General features: G+C 42.5%; 1 protein-coding gene across 3 annotated transcripts in view; it reads right to left on the bottom strand.

Moving 5' to 3' along the window:
• The window catches only part of CYRIB (CYFIP related Rac1 interactor B), a 46,174-nt gene that overhangs the window by 14,902 nt on the left and 15,224 nt on the right, over positions 1-16,048 (bottom strand). For 2 of the 3 annotated variants that reach the window (XM_033155859.1, XM_033155857.1), the window contains exons 2-3: positions 7,211-7,287; positions 4,673-4,706 (exon numbers count right to left, since the gene is read on the bottom strand). The gene's annotated coding sequence lies outside the window, so the exon portion shown is untranslated. The remainder of the gene's footprint in view (positions 1-4,672; positions 4,707-7,210; positions 7,288-16,048) is intronic. The other variant, XM_033155858.1, reaches the window with a different exon arrangement.

The following is a 16,048-nucleotide window of genomic DNA, read 5'->3' on the forward strand; positions in this document are numbered from 1 at the left end:
ATTGCAGGGGGCTGGACTAGATGTGACCCTTCCAACTCTATAATTCCATGATATTACAATCTGTGAAAATGGAATAAGGTTCTGTTCTAACAATACACAAGCTACAGAGTTCTGTAGCTTTCAAGCTGCACAGTTCTGTCCAGTTAGAATGGTGGTATATAACAATTATCACTCAGTTTTCCCAGTTCTAAATAATTAACTGATTAGTATTTACTCCTACTGGAAACAACATGGCAGTGATTGCATGCAAACTTAATTTGTGCAAACCTGCTTGACTTGCATAATGCATTCCTTAAAATATTTTTAGCACAAAATTCCAAGGCGCTGGCTGCATGACATTGAAATGTCCAGGAACATTAGACAAGCAAGTCAATCTGAATACTGAAATAAGGAGGACTAATTGCCGGGCATCTAGGGGGAACAGGATTTGGTAACATCCTCTCTTAGCATGCCACAACTCTGAGCTGCAGGCTAAGAAGAGATTCTTAACACAGATAAGATTAGTCAGGTAAAATGGCCCTTAGCAACAGGCGACATCCTAAACTGAGCAGCCAACTGGTTCTCTTTATATACCCAAGCATGCTACTTATGAAAGTAATGCAGCCTTGCAAAGTGAGCTACTGGTGCTCATCCTTTTCCAGCAAGAGATCTGCAAAAAAAATATCATTTGGAGAGGCTGAAGCTGAACCTAATTCCATAGAGAGAAAATAACAAAGAGAATATAAAAACTCACAATTACTTATAAACACACTAAAACATCGTCTCCAGGCCAAACTAGATGTGATAGGGCAAGCCATGTGGATTTTTATACAATGCCTGCTCCATGCCAAGACAAAAGGGGGAGGGTGCACTCTTTACACAAAAAGGAGGGCACAAGGGAGGGAAATCAACTTTTAAGTCATTTTTCGCCTGCTCAACTCAGTATTGGAAATGGGCTGGAGAAAATGAGCTTTAAAAGCAGCAGAATGCAATAAGATATGGCAATGGAGGTTTGTTCTCCCACCCAATGCTTCTTTTCAGATAAAGAAAGCAGATTGAAACACACAGAGAGACACAATTTATTTATTTTTTTAAAGAGAGATGTTGTATGGCTACCCTAGGCTCCTTCAGGAGGAAGACCAAGATAAACATATATTAATAATAATAAGCAAATAGGGAAGATGCATCACTATGGCCCTGTCACATCTGGTTTCCTCCTTACAGTGCACATTATTCTATTATACTGACTGGTAAGTACTGTAGTTGCATTAATGCCTGAAAAAAATTAGGAATCAGGGGCCACTGTCGTCAGTGGTGACTAGGCTTTGGTTTTCCTTTTCACTACCGTGCCTTAAGTCAAATCCAAAGAATGCACCACACTTATTTCAATGCCACCTTTCCTCCAAAGGTTCCCAAGTCTGTCTGTGTACATGGTTCTCCTCCTGCACATTCAAATGCCTTCCATCAACTTCGGACGGTGGCCCAGCTACGCCCCTATCTGGACAGGGACAGCCTAACTACTGGTGTCTGTGCTCTGGTAACCTCAAGGTTAGATTACTGCAATGCGTTATACGCAGGGCTGCCTCTGAAGACGGTTTGGAAATTTCAGCTAGTGCAGAATTCAGCGGCCAGGTTGCTCACCGGAGCAAGATGGCTTGAACATATTACACCAATCCTGGTCCGACTGCACTGGCTACCAATTAGTTTCTGGGCCCAATTCAAAGTGCTGGCTTTGACCTATAAAGCCTTAAATGACTCAGGACTACCACTCTGCTTGTGAACCTTCCCAGACCCTGAGATCATCCTCTGAGGCCCTCTTTCATGTGCCTCTTCCTCGAGAGGTCCGGAGGGTGGCAACATGAGAAAGGGCCATTTCTGTAGTGGCTCTCCATCTGTGGAATGCTCTCGCCCCAGGGAGGTTCACCTGGCACCTTCATTATACACCTTTAGGGACCAGGCAAAAACATTCCTTTTTAACCAGGCCTTTGGTTGATTTGATTGACATCCTATGCCCTTTTTGAATGTGGGTTTTTGGGGGGGCGGTATTGGGTTGTTTTTATTTTGATTATATATTTTGTGGTTTTATATTTTGATTTTGTTCTGTGAACCGCCCTGAGACCTCCAGGTATAGGGCAGTATATAAATTAATTAAATAATAATAGTAATAATCATCATCGTCTTCACAGTCACACTTTAAAATAGGTTCACCAGACAGTTAGTTACTGTCACCCAGTGAGTGTCATCGCTGAGTGGAGAATTAAAATCGTGTCTTTCTGGTCCCAGTCAGATACTACAATCATTATGCCATGCTGGTTCCAGAACTGCACTGCTTTTCTCTCCTCATGCTACAAATTTTGGGCCACATTAGTTAATAACACCCGATTCTAGTCTACTGCTCTTTTGCCTCTGCTAAGCTAAGGGACATGCAACAGCTTAGATCTGGAGAGGTCTACTCATGCCATAACATACAACTCTATCAGCCACCATTCCACTAGAGCTCTTTGTGACAGTGAGGCCTCCTACAGCAGCCTTGCTGGGACCAACCCACTGTTTGCCTCCTCCCTTCCCAGAAGCTTCTCCAGCAATGGCCATTATGTAACGGCAGAAAAGACTGGACACCTGAAAATAACCTGTTTTCCTTTCCCTTTCCTATCCATAGAGTTGAGTTTAGCGATCTCCATATATCTATTAATGCATATCGATAAAGGAGATCTTTTCATAGAACCACAGAGTTGCTTTGGCAATGCAAAATCTTGTACAGTGGTACCTCGTGTTTCGTATTAATCCGTTCCGGAGGTCCGTTCGTAACAGGAAACCGCTCGTAACATGAGGCGCACTTTCGCTAATGGCGCCTCCCGCTGCTGCCGTGCCGCCGGAGCGCGACTCCCGCTCGCATCCCGGGGCAAAGATGGCAAAAAGGGGCATCTACCTCTGGGTTAGCGGAGCGCGTAACCCACAGCATTTGTAAGGGGGATGGTACGTAACACGAGGCGCCACTGTACATACACTTTTATTCAGGAGATTGAGTAACAAGTCACCAGGTTCTCTTTTCTAAAGTCAATGTAACCGGAGATGACATAAGAAACAGATTTTTTGGGATACTGAAATTAACTTCTACACACGTACAAGACTGGAAATAATGCAACTTTGTAAGCATGGAAGAAATATTTTATGAATATTCTTCCAAGTCATGTTTGTCATTCCTGCCCCATCATTCAGCATTCTCTTTTGTACTGCTGACATCTAGTGGCCGATTTTAAGTATGCCAGCTCATGTTGCCCAGAGTAATACATAATTTAAGAGGTGAGAGCTGCAGATAGAATAATACTTCTTAATGGTTCTCTCTGAAAAGCTGTCGAAAGTGAATGCATTTTAGAAACTCTACTATTCACAGTGAGGAGAAATGGATCTAACATGTTGTGCAATATTTATAATAATGAAAGCAGCTTGGGGGGGGGGAGAGACTCAAGGCAAAACCAAGCACAGGAAAAGGCTTGTGGGCATACCGAAGAATCTAAGCCAGAGCTTTCCAAATTGTGTGTTGCGACACGTTAGTGTGTCGGCTGCAGTGTGTAGGTATGTCACATGAACACTCCCTGCACTCCTTCCGGGGCTGGAAAGGAGTTAGTTTAACCTCCGGTTTGCAAGTAAAACTGAATTTTACCTGTACTCTGTCTCAAAATGATGCATGTCTAAAAAGTGTGTCACCAACATGAAAAGTTTGGAAAGCTCTGATCTAAGCTGTATTTAAATAGATACTAAATATTACTATACTCCTAACCCATTTTTCTTGGTCTCCCCAGGGTCTCCAATCCAGGTAAACTGATTACACCCCACAGTCGCTTAGCTTCAGCAATAACTGCAGCATCGGGACATTTATTGGACCCAGTACTTAGACTGCTTGTCTTACCAAGTATATGGCTGATGAACAGAATAATCCTATACATGACTACTCAAGAGTAAGGCCTATTACATTGGGGTGGTCACTTGTGTTATTCAAAAGCATGTCACAGAAAAAAGAAAAGGACATGAAATAAATGAGAGAGCATTTTCTTATTTAGTAATCTTGTCTACTATTTCAGCAGGGGGGGGGGCTTTCTTTCACTAGGGACATCCTATAAAGTTCTCTCATACCAGTTTATGGGTACTACCAAAACCAAGATTGTTTCTTAGGTGATAAACTTCATTAGAAAAATATAACATAAAGCAGACACTTACACACACAGATGACTGCAGCTCATGTGAAACTCGTATCAATATTTAGGAAGACAATATTTTTGTGCAGACCAAGTATTTGTGTGCCCTTTAAGACGATACCTTCGAAGTACTAAAACGTGAACACCTGTGCCAATACTCCTGAAAAGGAGCAGGGCAGTGCTTATATCCTGCCTTTCTGTCCAAAGGATTTCTAATGTGCGTTAGCATTATGCATAGCAGTGACTTGTGAACAACATACACAGTGGTTTAGTTCCCTTAGGCCAGTCTTGGGACCAGAGGCCCTCCATTTTTGGATGACAACTGCCCCCAGCCCCCAGTTAGCATGGTCAATGGTCACAGGTGTTGTAGCCCAACAACATTTGAAGGGCACCCTGATGGAGAAGGCTGCTTTAGCCCAAACCTCGGTGCGATACACACACACACACACAGAGAGAGAGAGAGAGAGAGAGAGAGAGAGAGAGAATGAAATTCTCACCTTTAGCCAGTGCTTCTTTGTTTTTGTTCCCAATCTAAAAACATAAAAGAAGAACAGGTGAAACCATCTCCAGTAAAATTTCATGTAACAGTTCATGTCTTTTCTCTCTCAACTTGGGGGGGGGGGACATAGACCCTCTAAAGAAAAAGGGAGAAGATTTGAAGAAACAGCACCTTGGAGGGTGCACAGAGCTGAAGAGCACTCCGTCAGCATCACCCTCCGGAAATAACCATCCAAGCAGGACTGGAACCACCACAAAGTAGTGGCACCCACCCCTAACTTCAACAGCCACTCCAGAAGGATACCATGGTCAATGGTATCAAAAGCCACTGAGAGGTCGAAGAGGCACTACTACTACAATATTGAATTGTGCATTAAAGATCCTTAAGAGCCCTTAAAGAAAGCAAGTAGTGTATTTAAGCCCCTGCTTAAATACCAGCCTATTTTCACTAGTATCCACATCTCTCAGCTGAAGAGGACGATTTGGTCTGTGACCGTTTAATAAAATTTGATTTGAGTATCCACATCTCTTTATTTTTAAAAATTAAAGAAAAAAATAGTTTGAAAGTATCAATATAACCTGTTCCTAAGTTGTTCCACTTTAATCAAACACTTCCCAGAGACTAAATGCTCCCGAGTACAGAGCAGAGAACAATCTTAATGCCCCTGAACACTTTCTGAGTATCTCTCTTACACACCAAATAAGCCTAAAAAATGTGGGGCCTGGTAGCCAAATTCAGACCCCAGGGGATCAAAGTCCCAGATCCCAAGGAGGTGAGGGCTTTGTGCATATGAGGTGCTTGATCGCACGGAAACAACCTATAGGCGATGGGCTCACTGACCCTGTCCCTTCCAAAATGAACTGCAACAGAGGCTCCAACCGAGTTCTCTCCTTATTACGCACTTCAGCTGCTCGCTCCTGGGTAGAATCCAAAACACATATGCAACAAGTGGGAGCAGCTGCAATGCATATGGCAAGAATTCTGCTAATGCCCCAGTTGTTATTCAGATAGTGTGTGTGTGTGTGTGTGTGTGTGAAACAGTGAGTGTGTGTGTGTTAACAGGAGCCGCCTAACAGCACCTTGTGTGAGTCAGCAGGTGGAGCCAATGTTACCAAGCCTTCAAGTCCTCTCAATTGGAATCAGAGGCCCTATTACAAGTAATTTGTTGACTAAGGGACTGACATAGCTCTGATGCTTCATTTTAACATAAAAATCAGTATTACAAGGTAACAAATTTCTTGTCACAAGTAACAGAACATGTAAGGGGGAAAAAGACAACCTCACAGTTCACCACTGTTCAGTGATGTGGGCCCAATCAGAAACCCATCATTAGTCAGAAAAGCACCAACCAATTTGGACATGTCAACTGTAAACAATTGCCATCGTTAGTATTTCTTGAGAACAGCCACTGTGAATGCTAAACAACCACAGAAGATGACCATGTTCTACTACATCATGTATTTCGGTGTTTTCTCATTTCATTTGGGAAAAGAATGGCAGGGGGCAGTTTTGCTGTGCCAGAAAACCAAGAGACTGCTCTGGTTTCCTTGGACAGCTACTGCTTTGCTTTCTGGGCAAAGAGACTGCTAATCCTGCACGAACTGGGAGCTGGCCTGCTTACCTGAGCAGCTGAAACTTGAGAGTAAAAATCAACCTCCCAAATCACCAGAAAATATGTTTTTGGAAATCGTAACATTTGGAGGAATGAGTGTGCCCATTCTTCATCACACTTGACAAACAGGTCTACAAAAATTCCTAGCCCGTAAGAATATGCACTAGTCTGCATGCCCAAACAAACCTATGTTGGTAATCTGTGGCATTACCAATAGCCTGAAAGAAAGAAAAAATGTATTCTTCCATTTTACAAGAGCTTTCTTGCTTGGCTGCTGAGAGGGAATCTTAACTTGCCGCAGGCAGTTTGGCTATTTTGCAAAATGGTCTTTGGGCTGTTTCACATGATTCCAGAGGGTGGTTTGAAAGCACACCAGTAGGTAATCTATTTCACAGAAACCAATTTGTCATTACATACAAACAGAGCAAACCATGGTTTGTATCTGCTGTAAAAACAGGATTGCTAAATTAATAGTCCATCCTCTCACCAAGGAACCCTGGAAATAAAGTGTTGTATCCAACATTAGTCATTCCGCTAGCACAATGCTTCTATTCATGCTACAGAACATCCTCCTTCTCTCCTTCAACATATCCTAAAAATCTAGTCCAGAGACTTAAGAACCCCCTGGAGCAGATTTGTGGAAGGCACAATCTACATTATCACCAACCTAAATTTCCCAGAAGTCTTCGTAAGAATCCCTGCTTCTTAAATTGACATGAAGGCAGATATACCTTTAAATTCTAGACATAAGATATATCGTGCTTTTTTCCCTTTCAGGAAACAGTAATCCAGCCCCCACATAGAAGGAATAGCTGCAAGTAAGGCAGCAAGCTTATGTGTAGCTTTGAACAGTAAAAATCAAAGTCTCTCACAAAGAGTGGGAAAAAAATTATTTATAGGCAAGAACATCTAACAAACGCTTACCAGGTGACAATATTGTCTTGAAACTTCTGTAGACTCTCACTCCTTCAAAGGCAGGCGTAGCAGCTTATCTGTGAAACCTGAAAAGATGAAAGAATAGAACATATGAAAAACTAGACAACCCAGCCTAAGACATAGTGGTATTTGTCACTCAGAGAAGTAAGTATAACCAATTCCAGGTGACCAAAATCTAATAAAATATTGAAATATATGGGTGACATAAAACATTGTCAGCCCCCTTTGCACAACAGATTTCCCCTTCCCAAAATCTGGTTTGCAGTGTTAGGGAACCCTCCACAGCAGATGGGGGCACAGGGGAGGGGGGTTGAGAGGAGAAGTCTTATTGTGCTGTTGGATATCCCAAATTTAAATAACACAAGCACAATTCCCACAACCAGTGGGGATTAAACACATCATGTGCTGAAGTGTCTTTTAGTTTATCTGTTTGATGATCAGGGGAAAAATGAGTAATTAAAATATGTTGCTCTACTGTACCCATAATAGGCCCATCCATATTAGATCAATTTCTCTACTCTGGTTTTTAAAAAGTAAGGCAACCTAAGGCCCAGGGGCCGGATGTGGCCCAATTGCCTTCTCAATCCGGCCCGCGGACGGTCCGGGAATCAGCGTGTTTTTACATGAGTAGAATGTGTCCTTTTATTTAAAATGCATCTCTGGGTTATTTGTGGGGCCTGCCTGGTGTTTTTACATGAGTAGAATGTGTGCTTTTATTTAAAATGCATCTCTGGGTTATTTGTGGGGCAAAGGAATTTGTTCATTTATTCCCTTCAAAATATAGTCCGGCCCACCACATGGTCTGAGGGACGGTGGACTGGCCCACGGCTGAAAAAGGTTACTGACCCCGGAAGTAAGGAGAGGGAGTTCCTTAACATACGGTCATACCTCGAGTTGCGTACGCTCCATGTTGCGTACATTCGACTTATGGACCTCCACAACCCACAAGTCTTCCTCGGAGTGCGCGCAACGCGCAGGCGCGCCAGTGCACAGAAGCGCAAAAACGCATAAACTTCCGGGTTTGGGGGGGGGCGTTCGTGTTAAGCACGCCTGTGTTACGTAGCACAATCCGGAACGGATCGCGTGTGTAACACGTGGTACCACTGTATTATAAAAATCATGGCCATCAGTTTATTTATTCAAAAAGCAGTGTGCAAGTGAGAAAGAAAAGGGCACCAAACATCAAAGGGTAACAGAATAACAGGAGAAATTAACTACCTACTAATTGATTCATGAGGGCAGCCCACTTGTTCCAAGATTACTTAACATGCTTACAACACAAGGACGGCCAAACAGTACAGATACATGAGCCAGGCATGACCTAGAAAAGCATTTAATTCAGCCTCTGGAAGCTGAGCAAATCTGGAGTTGTAGTCAAAGTCTGAATATAGTTTAATTTGTACAGGACCAGAGGTGGGAGATCAAGCTGTAAGATATAAAAGATTAAATTGTGGACACTCCTCTTTGAATTTTGTAAGTAGTGCCCAAGCACCCATGCACCATCCGTTGTAGTTCCTACAAGAAGATGGCACCAATCTTATAATAAAGCCTGCAAGTCAGGTTGCATGATTTCTATGTTAGTCTCTTGCAGCAAAGCAACAAAGTGTGATAACCAACTAAGTCACAGAGTAGGCGCATTCATTTCAATGGGTCAAGTCAATTGATTCCAAAAGGTCTTACATACTCCCAGTATGACTAACATTGTATACCAGTATATACATTGTATATCACTGCATATCAGTGAACAGTCTTGGGGCGCCTTAAAAAGTATAGTCCACAAAAGCTTCTGCCATAATCAGTAAATTTTTATGCTACTTTAGTAATGCTTGGCTTGAAAGAAACAAACAGGTACCAGTCAAACCAAAATCAACACTGGTAGAAGTACATTGGCATGAGCAGCAGCCCTGTAATTATATCAGCCAGTTATTAACAGAGATTTCTGGGGTTACCCCAAGGGAAAACAGCAACTACATTAATTGGAACTTAATTACCCTTTTTGCCAATTGAACTAAAGTTTGAACCCATCTGCTAAAGATTCAGCAGCAGACTTTTGATGACAGCTGCCTCTGGTCAGAGGTGGGTCTGATTTCTGCACAGTTTCTAGTATGGACTTCCTAGCCCCAACTCAATCCTATATTGCAATTCAACAACCAAAGGCCTCGCTCCCCATCACAACTGGAAAACTCCGTTTCCATAGGGTTCCCCCCCATCAAGTATCCCAAGAGCAATAAAGCCAACTAAAAGAGTATCTGCAGTACGTTAAAAGAGTCATAAAGCAAATTCTAGATCATAAGCAGTTCAGAAAAAGTCTTCATCATTTATTGCCCAAAGGCCTCCCTGTGCAAATGGGTCTTGTTTAACTGCCCAAAAGGCCATGACTGGGGTACAAAACCACACCACTTGAAGTTATTCTGCAGTCCCAGAGTCACAATCAAGAAATCCCTGTTCCTCATTAAAGATGAATAATGCAAAATAAAGGGGTGGGGGGACATCAGAGCCTTCATACAGACATTCAAACTAGCACTACTTTAAATGTCTGAAATGAACAAGGAAGCGAACTGTATTTCCCCCTTCTACCCACTATCCCAGGAAACCACAGAATAACTGCTTAGTGACTCCATCAAGCATGTTGACATTTCAGATCTGACGTCTACTGACATTCTGTTCTCCTGCATGAAGAGCTTTGTATAAACTGACAATTTGCATTGTCTTGCACCGAGGGGACATGATCCTTCTACAGAAGGATATCACATTACCAATTTTCTAGATTTATTTCTCTGTAATCAACCTGGGAATACTTGAAAAGCAGATTTCTTTTAGAGGCATGGGCATTGGGCACAACAGATGCCAAGGCCCTTCCCATCCCAAATCATTATGTCTTGAAGGAGAGAGTGAGGAGGTTGGTCTGTCCCAGTACATTATTATTATTAATTAAATTTCTATACCGCCATTCAGCTGAGGTCATCACAGGGCAGTTTACAATATGAAAACACAAAAATGCATAACACAGTAACAAATGACAACAATAGCCCCACACACGGTTTAAAAGACTATCAATTTGTTTTAATTAGCCAAAGGCCTGAGAGAAGAGGAATCTTTTTGCTTGGCACCCAAAGATATGTAACAAAAGTGCCAGGATAGCCTTCCTGGGGAGAGTATTCCACAAATGTAGAACCACTGCCGTAGGATGGGCGATGTCTGGTTTTCAACATGGAAATAAATCACCAGGTAAATATTGTGATACATCAATATATCACAATGTATGGAATGAGGATGAACTATGTAGAGGAGAGCTGGACAATGTCCTGGAAACTGCTACTACTTAGGGATCTAAAAATGACAACGTTTTAATTATCTTTAACATATTGCTACAACTGTTATTTTAACATACAGATCATTTTTAAATTAGCACATTTTCTCTAAAATTAAAAGCAGTAGGCAAGGTAGAAAGGGCTTTCTGGTATTGAGGGGGCCCTGGTGGGGCTTGGGTCTCGGGAGGAACTGGGGTGTCAGGAGGCACCCATGGGAGGGCCCTGCCAGCAGAGAGCCCAAAGAGAAGGGAAGGGGAAAAGACTTCCGGTTTTACCGCGCACCGGCACAGACGCGCTCCTCCAAGGCTCTTGAGAGGGGTGATTGCTGAAGGGGTTTTTCGGGGCTCCGCGAGGGCTGCGCGACCCCAAAAAAGACTTAGGGAGTGACCCTGAGTCAGAGCATCCAGCGGCGCCGGACGGGACCTCCGAAATTCTTTGTCGCATTGACGAGAGAGCGGGGGAGGCCTGGGCGTGTGGATACAGCACCTAACAGCAAGAAGCCTCGTCACCAGGAAGGTGGGCAGCGGTAAAATTTCCAACTTATAACACCCCCATAACTCAACTAGTTGGCTTTCTTTTAAGGAAAAAAAAAAAGGACAACCTTAAGAAATTCAGACTAGCATCTCTCTCAGCCACCAACCAGCCTGGTGCCTACCGTGTTTCTCCTAAAATAAGACACCGTCTTATATATATTTTTCGCTCAACATAACACAGTATGGCTTATTTTCAGGGGATGTCTTATTTTAACCGCGTCGCATCGGTACGCTGCATAGCCACGCCTCTCCAGGCTGTTTTAATGGGAGGTACCACGTCACTATGGCTTATTTTCGAGGTATGGCTTATTTTTGGGGAAGGGCTTATATTTCGCAAATGCATAGAAATCCTACTATGGCTTATTTTATGGCTATGTCTTATTTTAGGAGAAACAGGGTACATTTAAAACAAGGAGTTGTGGGTGTCTATATTACTTAGGAAAGTTCCCAGATAGGCTGCTTTCTTCAGCGTCTGCTCTTGTGGTTCACTGACCCCTGCAAGAGGCAGGGGAGAGCTGAGAGACGGCAAGAATCACAAGAGAAGCAGTGACCGGCTTCACAGTTTTCCCCACATCGTGATTTTTAACATAGTGTGCGCGCACATCATGATGCGCAGTACATCATATTGATACACCACCCAGCCCTACACTGCAGAAAAGGCCCGTTCTCATGTTGTCACCCTCTGGACCTCTCATGAAAGGGGCGGATGAAGAAGGGCCTCAGATGATGATCAAAGGGTCAGTTCATATGGGGAGTGGCGGTCCTTAAGATTTTAGTTTCATGTCTTAGCTTCAAAACATTACAACACTGCCTAGGCAATGGCCATTTCCCAGCAGGCTCCTCCCACAACACATTACTAACATCATGATGTGCTATGTAGATGGCTCCTGGTGCCAAAAATAGAAGTAGCTGCAAAAATAGGAAGAAAAAAAAACCCTCACATTAACCAGTTTTCTCACCAAACTTGAAAGAAATGTGTCGCAGTTTCAAAGATTGCTTGGGGCAACATCTGCTTTCTGAAAGTTGATTTTGTTGCCAGCCGTCTGGAAACTCCATACAAGATGGAATGTCCTAGGATGGCACTGCACATGTATGTTAGCAATGAATGTACACTGGTACCTCAGGTTACAGACGCTTCAGGTTACAGATGCTTCAGGTTACAGACTCCGCTAACCCAGAAATAACGTAAAAATAAAATAATTTTTTTTAAAAAAATCCTTCAAGTAGCACCTTAGAGACCAACTAGGTTTGTTCTTGGTATGAGCTTTCGTGGGCATGCACACTTCTTCAGATACACTGAAACAGAAGTCACTGGACCTTTATATATAGTGAGAGAGTGGGGAGGGGTATTACTCAGCTTCCAGTTGAGAACTTTGCTTCAGGATAAGAACAGAAATTGTGCTCTGGTGGCGCAGCGGCAGCGGGAGGCCCCATTAGCTAAAGTGGTACCTCAGGTTAAGAACAGTTTCAGGTTAAGAACGGACCTCCAGAACGAATTAAGTTCTTAACCCAAGGTACCACCGTATTTTAAATCAAAGAACAATCAACACCACAAAAACTCACCGACTCATAAATCATTTTTCTTTAGCACCCCATTACGAAGACGAGACTTTTCCCTAACTAGTAAATTCGCTTAACTGCTTTGCAGATCAGCAAAATGGTCTATAGTCACACTTGATGTCATTCTATTACTGAAGTTAAGGAAGATTGGTCTTGTACGTTACCTGGATGGAAGACTAACCAGGAACTCTTGAGTTCCTTGGAAGAAGATTGAGGCAAATGACCAGGAGCCCACAAATATTGACTGACCTCTGTAGTCAATCATTATTTGTAACTGGTTGCAAGTCTACCCCTTTCCAAATTCTCCAGCACACATGAAGGATTTGGGCGAGGGGAGAGGTCAGCTTCCCATTCTGCAGACACTCTAATAATGCCTTCAAAGAGTTGAGCACAAGAAGTCAATTAATTCACACCAAAGTTTGAAGGCAATTAGAATCAGAGACTGTGTGTGTGTGTGTTGCTATCATAAAAAACCAGAAAAGCTTGGGTGCCAAATACACACACATCCAGCTGCTACTCCATCACAAGAACACAAGAGAAGATCTGCTGGATTAGGCCAGAGGCCCATCTAGTTCAGCATCCTGTTTTCACAGTGGCCAATGTGATGCCTATGGGAAGCCCCAAAGCAAGATCTAAACACAACAGTGCTCTCCCCTCTTGCGATTCCCAGCAGCTGGTATTCAGAAGTTTTCTTCCTCTTTGTACACATGAGATCAGGAAGGGTGAGGTGTCCCTCTCCCACTTGGTACAAAATAGAAGATGGCTCCCATAGAATTGTGCCTGGCAAATTAGGCACGGGGAGGCATCTTGTTATAATGGAATCAAGTCGATGGTTGCCAGAATAAGTTAATGATAGTCAACAGCAACCACATTTGCGGAAATCCATACTATTGTAAGAAATAACTCACTTTCAGAAGGACGCAAAGATAAAGCTTTTTTTGTACACAGATGAGTACTTTAAAGGAACCTAACAAAATTAGAGGAAGTAACAAGGAAAGTAAATGAAACCACTGCAGTGCATTATGTGCAAGACTTGCTGTATTGCTTAACTGCAAACCAGTTCAATTGCTCTTTGGCACACCTGCAAAATGTAAGCCCTCTCTCCTATACTGTAGTTTGAATACCGAGTCAGCATGAAAACTTTATAGGAGCACTAAAAATGCTTTCCAAGTAAAATCTGGTCTTGGACAACTCAAGCAAGAAATATCAAGACAGGAAAATGAGAGGCCTCTCAATCAACGTAAACCCTGTCATATTTAGAAAACCACAGATGCTGCCCTGGGAAAGTTGATGAAGGATGTGTTAAGACCCACAGGTTCGTGCATGATCAACTACAGAAGAAAAGAATCACACAAGGAAATGGTATGGCCACTTGGTTTGCACAACCCTTATTTTCCACCTCACGTCCATTTATCTTTCAATTTTCAAAGTTAAAATATACTAGCCATCACACACAAAAATATACATTTTACGTAATAATGTTTGAGTCTCCATGACTGGCTGACCCAACAGAGGTATCAAAATTGTTACGGCACCCTTCATAAGGGAGGAAAAAACTGAGATTTGTAGTACGTGTAATCCAAGACATCCCGTTTCCTAAAAATGAAACATGTTTTCTTCTAGCAAACTGCTGCCTGCCTTATAATAGCTACCAACTCTCCTCAAAGAGAAAGCCTGGCCACACATGCGGTGGAATGCAAGGGTGTGGAGTTTTCCCTTTATACAGCCATTGATGAGAGATGGAAATTTTGGAGGCAGGCAGGAAGAATACACGGAGTAAATGCAGCCTTATATTCTGCGACCACATTCCTGAATGCCACTGCAAATACTCTACCTCCTCCCTAGCTTGTTCCAATTTTAGACTAACACTCTCACTGAAAGTGCATCCCGCCCCCAATACCTTCTCCTATAAGCTCTGTTTGATCGGGTTTCCATTTTGCTGTGAAGTAACAATGGTGCACTAAGATTCCTTTCCCACTTTTGAATATAACAGTCAATATTTCAACTATTCTATATTTCTACCAATTAATAGCACATTGATAAAAAGTAACGGAAACCCACTTTATATTTTTATTGTCACTGATTGGTTGTGCCTGAAACTACAAACCCCTGGTACTTGTCACCCAGTGTGTCTGGCATGCAGTTTTCTCCAAATCCAGGCTCGTGGCTTATTATAACCAAACCTTGGTAACTGCTTGTGGTTTGCTTGGAGAATCTTGGTTTGGATGACATGACAAGCCACACAAACCAGATCCTGGCAAATCCTAGGTTAAGACAAGGAAACGGATAGCCCAACAGAATATGACAAGCTTCAACAGTCAATATATTCTATGTCGGGCCTGGAAAACAAGGTTTGGTGCACCTAATGAGCCAGCCCCATATCTTAGAACAGCAATATTTAAATTTCCATGCATGCATTCATATGTGCACAAAAATCTCTGCGGTTTCCTCTTCCGACTAGAATGCCTTGTGCTGCATCAAATGCCCTTCTGTCAGGTCTCTAACTTTCAGAAGCTGCTTTTTGAGAGACACAAAGGCTGTGGTAGGAAGTGACACAGTGTGCCGCTATTTGGATCCCAGATGGCTTCATGTGTTTGGTTTAAGCTACCTACTACTGATGGACAGCAGGCAACAGACTTCTTCCTCTTACTAAACTATTGCTTTGTAGCTTTGCTTCCCGGGGCCAACGCTAGGTTAAAAAGCCAGTTATGGAGAAAGGCAAGCAATAGTCTCAGGTAAATAACAACAGCAATGAACTAATTTAAGATGAAATCACAGTATGAAAAATAGTAATATAATCCATCGTGATACTGGACTAATAACGATCACAGGACAGGGCCTCGTGATTTCATTCTATCCAAGACCCACATGAGAATATCATAAATATGGTGAGCAATGGAAAATTATATAGAAATACCAGTATGAATCACAAACTGAGGTGGATCTTGAAATGTTAAGAACACACTATCCTTTCTTTCTCTCATGCGCATACACTGCCTCCAGTCAACTGTGAAAAGCTAAGCACGGCAAAACCATGTTGTTCTGCGTAGTAGATAAATAGTTGGCATGGAAAAAGATACTACCCTTCAGCGCCAGCATATCCCATCATTTTTAAGAGTGCACTCACCATACATACAGTCTCACAGTGCATTAAACAACAGCAACTGCAGCTTGCACTTTGCTTGACCGCATCTCTCGATAATAAGTTCTTTGGTGACAGGTTCGCACGCTTAGGAACCAAAACATGCAAACAACACAAAACAAAGCACTCAAAGGGCAGTGAAAAGTGAAGCCCAAGGCTAATCTGCTTAGGCTTACAGGTAAACGTTAGCATTCCAATATTCCCCATTTCATTTATATATTGAAAGGCATTTATAAACAACTTAATATTTTTAAAAACCTCTAAGCAGCATATAATATAA

This window comes from Lacerta agilis, chromosome 7 (assembly GCF_009819535.1).
Source record: "Lacerta agilis isolate rLacAgi1 chromosome 7, rLacAgi1.pri, whole genome shotgun sequence".
Lineage (NCBI taxonomy): Eukaryota > Metazoa > Chordata > Lepidosauria > Squamata > Lacertidae > Lacerta > Lacerta agilis.